Genomic DNA, 6,834 nt, shown 5'->3' with positions numbered 1-6,834 from the left:
CCGGGCCCTGCGCCTGCCGGCGGTGGAGTTCCCGGCGTCTCCGTGCGCCCCTCCCGCGCGGCCCTGCCGATGGGGAGTTACCTAACCACCTCCCGAAGCCGGGTTCGGCCGCGCGGCTGGTTCTTCTGTCGGGGGAAATTTTCTTTGTTCGTTTGTTTTTTTTCGCTCCCGTCAAGTCCAAGAGAAATGCAGTGTGGAAGATTACGTCATCGCAGTATAGGGGTGAGAGCTTTAACTCCTACAAGTCGGGGACTCGCCACGTTAAGACAGCATTCTGCAGCCTGGAGGCTTGTCCTCATTGCATCCTAACGCAGCGTATTCAGACAGGGTTTTCTTTTCTTTTTCTTTTAAGTCCTGTTACTTGTGTTCATGGCCACTTCAAATACATCTACAAGCCAAGGAGGTTTAAAAATCCCCATATTAGCTTGAATCAGGGAATAACGCTTTACACAACACCTTCTCCAGCCACTTGTGCAGGCGTCAGCTTACAGGCCGTCCCCGTGACGGTTCTGGAATTAGGTGAACTTGTGGGAGCGTTTTCCTGGCCCAACGTGACTTTCCCAGACTGACTTCTCCCACCTGACTCCTTTGGTAAAGAAAATCTGAAAGGACTCCAGCGTGCTTTTGTTGCAAAGGTTTGTTGAAGAGTCGGTTTATTTTAGGCCTAATCTTTGTTTGCTCGACACTAGTTTTGTCAGTTAAAACGAGTTTTGTATTTTTATTTAAAAAAAAACTTGAGTAATATCTTAACACTTTGGGGAATCACAATCTTTGTTCCCAGAATGTTAGGTGCATTAGGTGCATCCTATATTTTATAACTTTTCTTGGCTGTAGGGTGTAGTAGCACAGAAAAATGTTAACATTATAAAGCAAATGCGATCCCATTGTGCAGTGCTTTGTTAGAAGGGTAGTTCATGTTGGAACAAGTACTTTCCCATTGTTCTCATTTGTATAGAGAGAACAGAGAGCTTGTTCAGAAACATTTAAAAGGAGTGGCAGGTTTAAGTCAGCTTTCTGTAGTGTGTAGGGTAGTGTAGATAGATGATAGGATAGGTGTGGAGCTTGCAAATATTTTCTGAAAGATGTTTAACGTAAGCCTTAATGTGGTACTTTATTCTAGGAATATGAAGTTTTAACACTCATCTACTGCCATATTTAATTTTCTGTATCTAAGACAATTTATATGTTACTTTGTGTTTTTTCTTTTAAAATTCAACAGAATAGGGGACCAGCAGTTGGCGTAATGGCTATGTTGTAGTCAACTGGGGTTCGAGTCCCGGACCTGGTGGCATAAACTCACGCCGTGTGCGTGCGTGCCCAAGATCCCAAGAGGAGACTGGAGGAGACAGGATTGTGGTGTGGCCATGCTCTGTGGGGGGTGATTTCTCGCTTTCTGTCTCTCTGTCTCTGTCTTTCTGGCGAGCACATGCGCCCTATAGCAAAAACCTCTCCAAAAAACCCCCCCGAAAACCCAAAAAACACACAACAGAACATTTTGAATTTATACTTCTTAGACTGAGACAAGGAGATAAGAGATTGGTAATTAATTTGAGTATTAAAAATGAACTCTTCTCCAGGAATTTCTTCAATACTCAAACATCCTTGGTTTACCACTAAAATGTGTTCATATTATAACTAACCCATGCTAAGTTAAGCTTAGTTTTTTTTTTTTTTTTGAACTCAAAGGCAGACATTACAGCTTTAAGGAATGTGAGGTTTGAATATCAGTAAGACAGCAGTTTTCTCCATTACAATTTAAGTGCACGCTGCCTAGCATTCTCACCCTTTATCCCTAGCACCTGGAATACAGCTGAACAGTAGGTTTCAAGAAATACTTGTCAAATGGATAAATGTGATAATGTCTAAGGGCCACCATCTTCCCTTTGTGCGTGTTTGGTAGCTTTGTGATATGTTTCCTGAGCCAGCTTTTTGCTTGGCCATGTGTTTCCTTCTGTATTTGGGCTCATCGATGATTGCTGGTCTACTCTTGCTTGACCTTGTCCACCTGTATAGTGAGTATCTCCTAGACTAGTGTCTTTTTTTTTTTTTTAGGAGAGATTTTTGCTATAGGGCGTGTGCGCTTGCCAGACAGACAGAGAGAGACATAGAGACAGAGAGCGAGAAATCACCCCCCAGGGGGGATGGTCACGCCGCAATGCCTTCTCCTCCATTCTCCTCTCGGGATCTTGGGCATGCACACACACGCGCCTGGCGTGAGTTGTAAGCTACCGGGTCCGGGACGCGAACTGCGGTCGACTACGTGGGAGTCCAGCGACATAGCCATTACGCTAACTACTGGTTCCCTAGACTAGTGTCTTCTGCAGCTGCACTATCTGGGCAATTTACCATCACTTAGAAAATGTCTGCTGACTAGTTCCCTTATTTGCCTAAGAATTATTCAGTTTTAAAATTCTTACTGTTTGCTCATAAGCAGCAACTTCTGTTTGTCATTTCTTCCCCTCTCCAGTGTCCAATTCCTAGTTGTGTTTTGCGCCCCTCCCCCTTTCTACTTTTAGTTACTTATCCCTTCTGTCCAAACAATAAACAAATTTGCCTTATGGTGTGCACACATGGTTGAGGGATGGCGGTTAAGGTGCTGGACTACCACATGGCCACCTGCGGTTATAGTCTTGGACTCAGCAGCTTGAGAATTGTGCTGAGTGTGTGTGCATGCTTGCCCGAAGTCCTGAGAGGAAAATGGAGGAGGAAGGATTGCAGTGTGGCCATGCCCCCGGGGGATGACTTCTCACTTTCTCTCTTATTGTCTATCTCTGTCTGTCTCTGGAAACACACGCACTCTATGGCAAAAAATTAAAAGAAAATATAGACTCTGGGCCCAGTGTAGTGGCATAATCAGCAAAGTGAAATACAGTGTTGGACCCCATGTGGCTGACCTTGGGTTTGGATCCCCAAGTCGGCCTGAAACACGCTACACCCATGGGCATCCATGCATTCCTAAGATCTTGAGGAGCTGGAGGACTGAGGAAAGGAGACTGTGACAGGACAGGACCCAGTTGAGGGTGGTTTTTTCTGTCATGCATGTACATGTGGTCTCACTTATGAATATAAAATAAAAAAACTTCCCCCCGAAAAAGGGACCTCTGGAACATTACAGCTTTGGTTCAAATCCTGGCTGTGCCATTTTTAACCATGTGACTTCTAAATAATGTCTTTGTGACTTAGATTTATCACCTGTAAAATAGGGCTGGCAAGTGTCTACCTCACAGTGTTGTTATGACGATGACGATGAAATTGTTTAATATATGTGAAGTGCTGAAGTCTGGTACTAGCAAGTACTGTAATAAATATTTGCTCTTGGGGACCAGCAGGTGGCCCAGTCATTAAGGCACTGGACACTCCCACATGGCCTACCATACATAGTTTGAGTCCTGGGTCCCGGACCTGGCGGCTTGCTCTCTCACTTTCCCTCGTTTCCTCTTTCTCCTTCTCTTTCTCTCTGTGTCCCTCTCTGGTCAAATTTAAATAAATGAATGAATAAATAAAATTTAAAAATTATTAAAAAAATAAGTATTTGCTCTTACCATCTTTACTGTTATTTTTAAGTTGCAAGAGACAGAGAGGGAGAAAGCATACTTCCCCATAGGAGGTGGTCATGCCACAATCCCTTTTTCTCCATTTCTTTTTTTTTTTTTTTTTTAGGTTTTTGCCATATTTTTTTCTTTAGGTTTGTTTCATAGGGCGCGTGCTCTCGAGAGAGAGAGAGAGAGAGAGAGAGAGAGAGAGAGAGAGAAGGTAAGAAATCGTGAAACAGTCCCTTCTCCATTCTCTTGGGATTATGGGAATGCATGCATACATGCTCGGCATGAGTTTCAAGCCCACTGGGTCTGGGACTCGAAACTCTGCTAGCCATATGGGAGTCTAGTGCCTTAACCATCACACCACCTGCTCGCCCTCCTTTTTTCTCCATTTCTCCCTCCTTTTGGGATTTTAGCACATGCGTGTTCCTGGAATGTTTCTCAAGCTCCTTGGTCTGGGACTCAAACTGCAGTGGACCATGTGGGATCCATCTTCTCTGGATCTCTGGGCTCTGGGGTTGGCCCTCCTTGTATGTTATGAAAACCTTGGGACCAGCAGTTAGCATAATGGCTATGTCGCTGAACTCCCATGTAGCTGACTGCTGTTTGAGTCCTGGACCCGGTGGCTTAAACTCACGCTGGGCACGTGTGTGTGCATGCCCAAGATCCCAAGAGGAGAATGGAGGAGAAGGGATTGCGGCGTGGCCATCCCCCCAGGGGGTGATTTCTCACTTTCTGTCTCTGTCTCTCTCTCTCTGTCTGGCAAGTGCACGTACCCTATAACAAAAACCTGCCCTCTCCAAAAAAAAAAAAAACCTCTTAGATTTTCTTCATCTTTAAGATGCCATCAATATATCCTCCAAATATAAACATTTTATTTATTTTTAAAATTTGCTATAGGGTGCTTGCACTTGCCCGAAACAGATGAGGAGGAATAAGTGAGAAGGTATCCTCTTCAGGGGGATGACCATGCTGCAGTCCCTTCTCTGTCATTCTCCTCTGGGATTTTGGGCACGCACACACATGTGCTTGGCATGTTTTTCAAGCTGCCAGGTCCTAAACTTGAGCTGTGCAGTTAGTCATATAGGATCTAGCCACTTTAATCACTAAGATACCTAACTGGCCTCCATGAATGTTTTATTTTTAAATTAATAAATTATTTTCAGGTCATAAGTTTGTTTACAAACATATCTAGTATGCTATGTATTTAACAGTTTGATCTTTTGATCCATTTTTCAGAGATTGTGCCTGCACCTTTTAAAATGTTCTTCATAACAATAAAACAGATGAGTTAAAATATCCTTATTTCTTTTTAAAAATAATTATTTAATGTTTTTCAGTATTATTATTTTAATTTGATCAGAGAGAGAGAGGGAGAAGGGAAAGTGAGAAAGCAAGCTGCCAGGTTCAGGACTTGAACTACAGTTGGCTATGTGGGAATCTAGCACCTCAACCAGTGCTCCACTTGCTGGCCCCAGAATATCATTATTTCTTAAGCAGTTGGTGTCTTGCTATAAAGAAGGATGTAGCAAATTCAGGTTCTAAGTATACTCATCATAATGAGTAATCACCACTTGTTTTCCGCGGAAAATGGCAGATTCTTCCTTGCCCTCCTTGTATTGGCTCTTTTGGACCACAGAGGTCATGACCCTCAGGATGCTTTATCCCAGCATGGCACTGTTGGAAGCTCCGTGAGACGGGCAGAGTCCAAAGGCAGAAGAAATGGTGGCACTGCAACAAGCCCTCCTTTTCTCATGACTTTGTTCTCTAGCTATCCAAAACCATTTTTTTTTTCGGGAGAGGTTTTTGCTATAGAGCGTGTGCGCTCGCCAGACAGAGAGAGACAGAGAGACAGAAAGCGAGAAATCACCCCCCAGGGGGGATGGCCACGCTGCAATCCCTTCTCCTCCATTCTCCTCTCGGGATCTTGGGCGCACATGCACACCTGGCGTGAGTTTAAGCCACTGGATCTGGGACTTGAACCGTGGTTGACTACATGGGAGTCCAGCGACATAGCCAGTTCACCAACTGCTGGTCCTGACTTTTTCTTTTTTTTAAAGTATGCTTAATTGTTCAGACACACATACACAGGGAGACAGATGCTGTTGATGGGCCGTCATACCATCATGCTCCCCTGAACTTTGCAGCCAGTATCTTGCGTGGTTAAGCAGACCTGGGTCACAAACCCAGAGCCTTTCCACATGGTCTTCAGCATTACACACCAGTGCCCTTACTGCCAGTGACGCTGAGACTGGACCACAACCTGGTTTCTTTTAGGTATTCTACCAGAATTTATTGCAAGGATCATAATCTACAAATTAATCTGAAGCCTATTTGCCTTTTTTTTTTTTTTAAGTCAAGCCATCTTTTGCATTTATCCATTTATTTATTTTTAATTTGATCAGAGAGGCAGAGAGGAAAAGTGAGAAAGCAAGTCACCAGGTCTAGGACCCGAACCGTGGTTGGCCATATGGGAATCCACCACCAGCCAGCCCCAAGCCCATTTGTCTTTAAAGACATTAGTTCTTGCTTGTTATGTAGAATTGCCTTACATGTGTGCTCATTATCAGAAAACAATGTTTTGTTTAAAGTTAAAATTATTAAAGTTCGGGACCAGCAGTTGGCGTAATGGCTCTGTCGCTGGGCTCCCATGTAGTTGACTGTGGTTTGAGGCCTGGACGCGGTGCCTTAAAATCACACCGTGTGTGTGTGTGTGTGTGTGTGTGTGTGTGTGTGTGTGTAGAGGAGAATGGAGGAGAAGGGATTGCGGCGTGGCCATCCCCCCAGGGGGTGATTTTCTTGCTTTCTTTCTGTCTCTTTCTGGCAAGCGCTTGCATCCTATAGCAAAAACCTCTCAAAAAAAAAATTATTAAAGTTTCATTGCCCGTTTAGTAATAACTAATCTTAAATTCAGTATACGAATTATACATTTGAATTTATATGACATCTTACTGAAAACCAATTGTTATGAAGAAGAATGGTCTAAACATGCTTAGAATGATTCACATTGATTATAAAACTTAAGTGAAGTAAAAAGTTGCCACTTAGCCGATCAAGTGTAAAAATGATTTCTGCTTTCTTTGCTAAAATAAATCGTATTTCTTTTTTCTTTTTTGAGAGGTTTTTGCTATAGGGCTCGTGCTGTCACCAGAGAGATAGAAAGCGAGAACCTCCCCCCCCAGGGGGGGTTGGCCACGCTGTGATCCCTTGTCCTCCATTCTCCTTTCCGGATCTTTTTTTTTTTGAGTTTTTTTTTTTTTTTTTTGCTACAGGGCACGTGCGCTTGCCAGACAGACAG

At 43.6% G+C, this 6,834-nt stretch overlaps 1 protein-coding gene across 1 annotated transcript in view; it reads left to right on the top strand.

Moving 5' to 3' along the window:
- Positions 1-615: 615 nt before the first annotated feature.
- CDC42 (cell division cycle 42) overlaps positions 616-6,834 on the top strand; it is a 52,525-nt gene continuing 46,306 nt past the window's right edge. Inside the window, exon 1 of the mRNA XM_014586527.2 lies at positions 616-635. The gene's annotated coding sequence lies outside the window, so the exon portion shown is untranslated. The remainder of the gene's footprint in view (positions 636-6,834) is intronic.

The sequence above is a fragment of the Tupaia chinensis genome, unplaced genomic scaffold (assembly GCF_000334495.1).
Source record: "Tupaia chinensis unplaced genomic scaffold, TupChi_1.0 Scaffold000146_1, whole genome shotgun sequence".
In the NCBI taxonomy this organism is placed as follows: domain Eukaryota; kingdom Metazoa; phylum Chordata; class Mammalia; order Scandentia; family Tupaiidae; genus Tupaia; species Tupaia belangeri.
The sequence above is the reverse complement of the archived record's forward strand: the minus strand, read 5'-3'. Positions and strand labels throughout refer to the sequence as shown.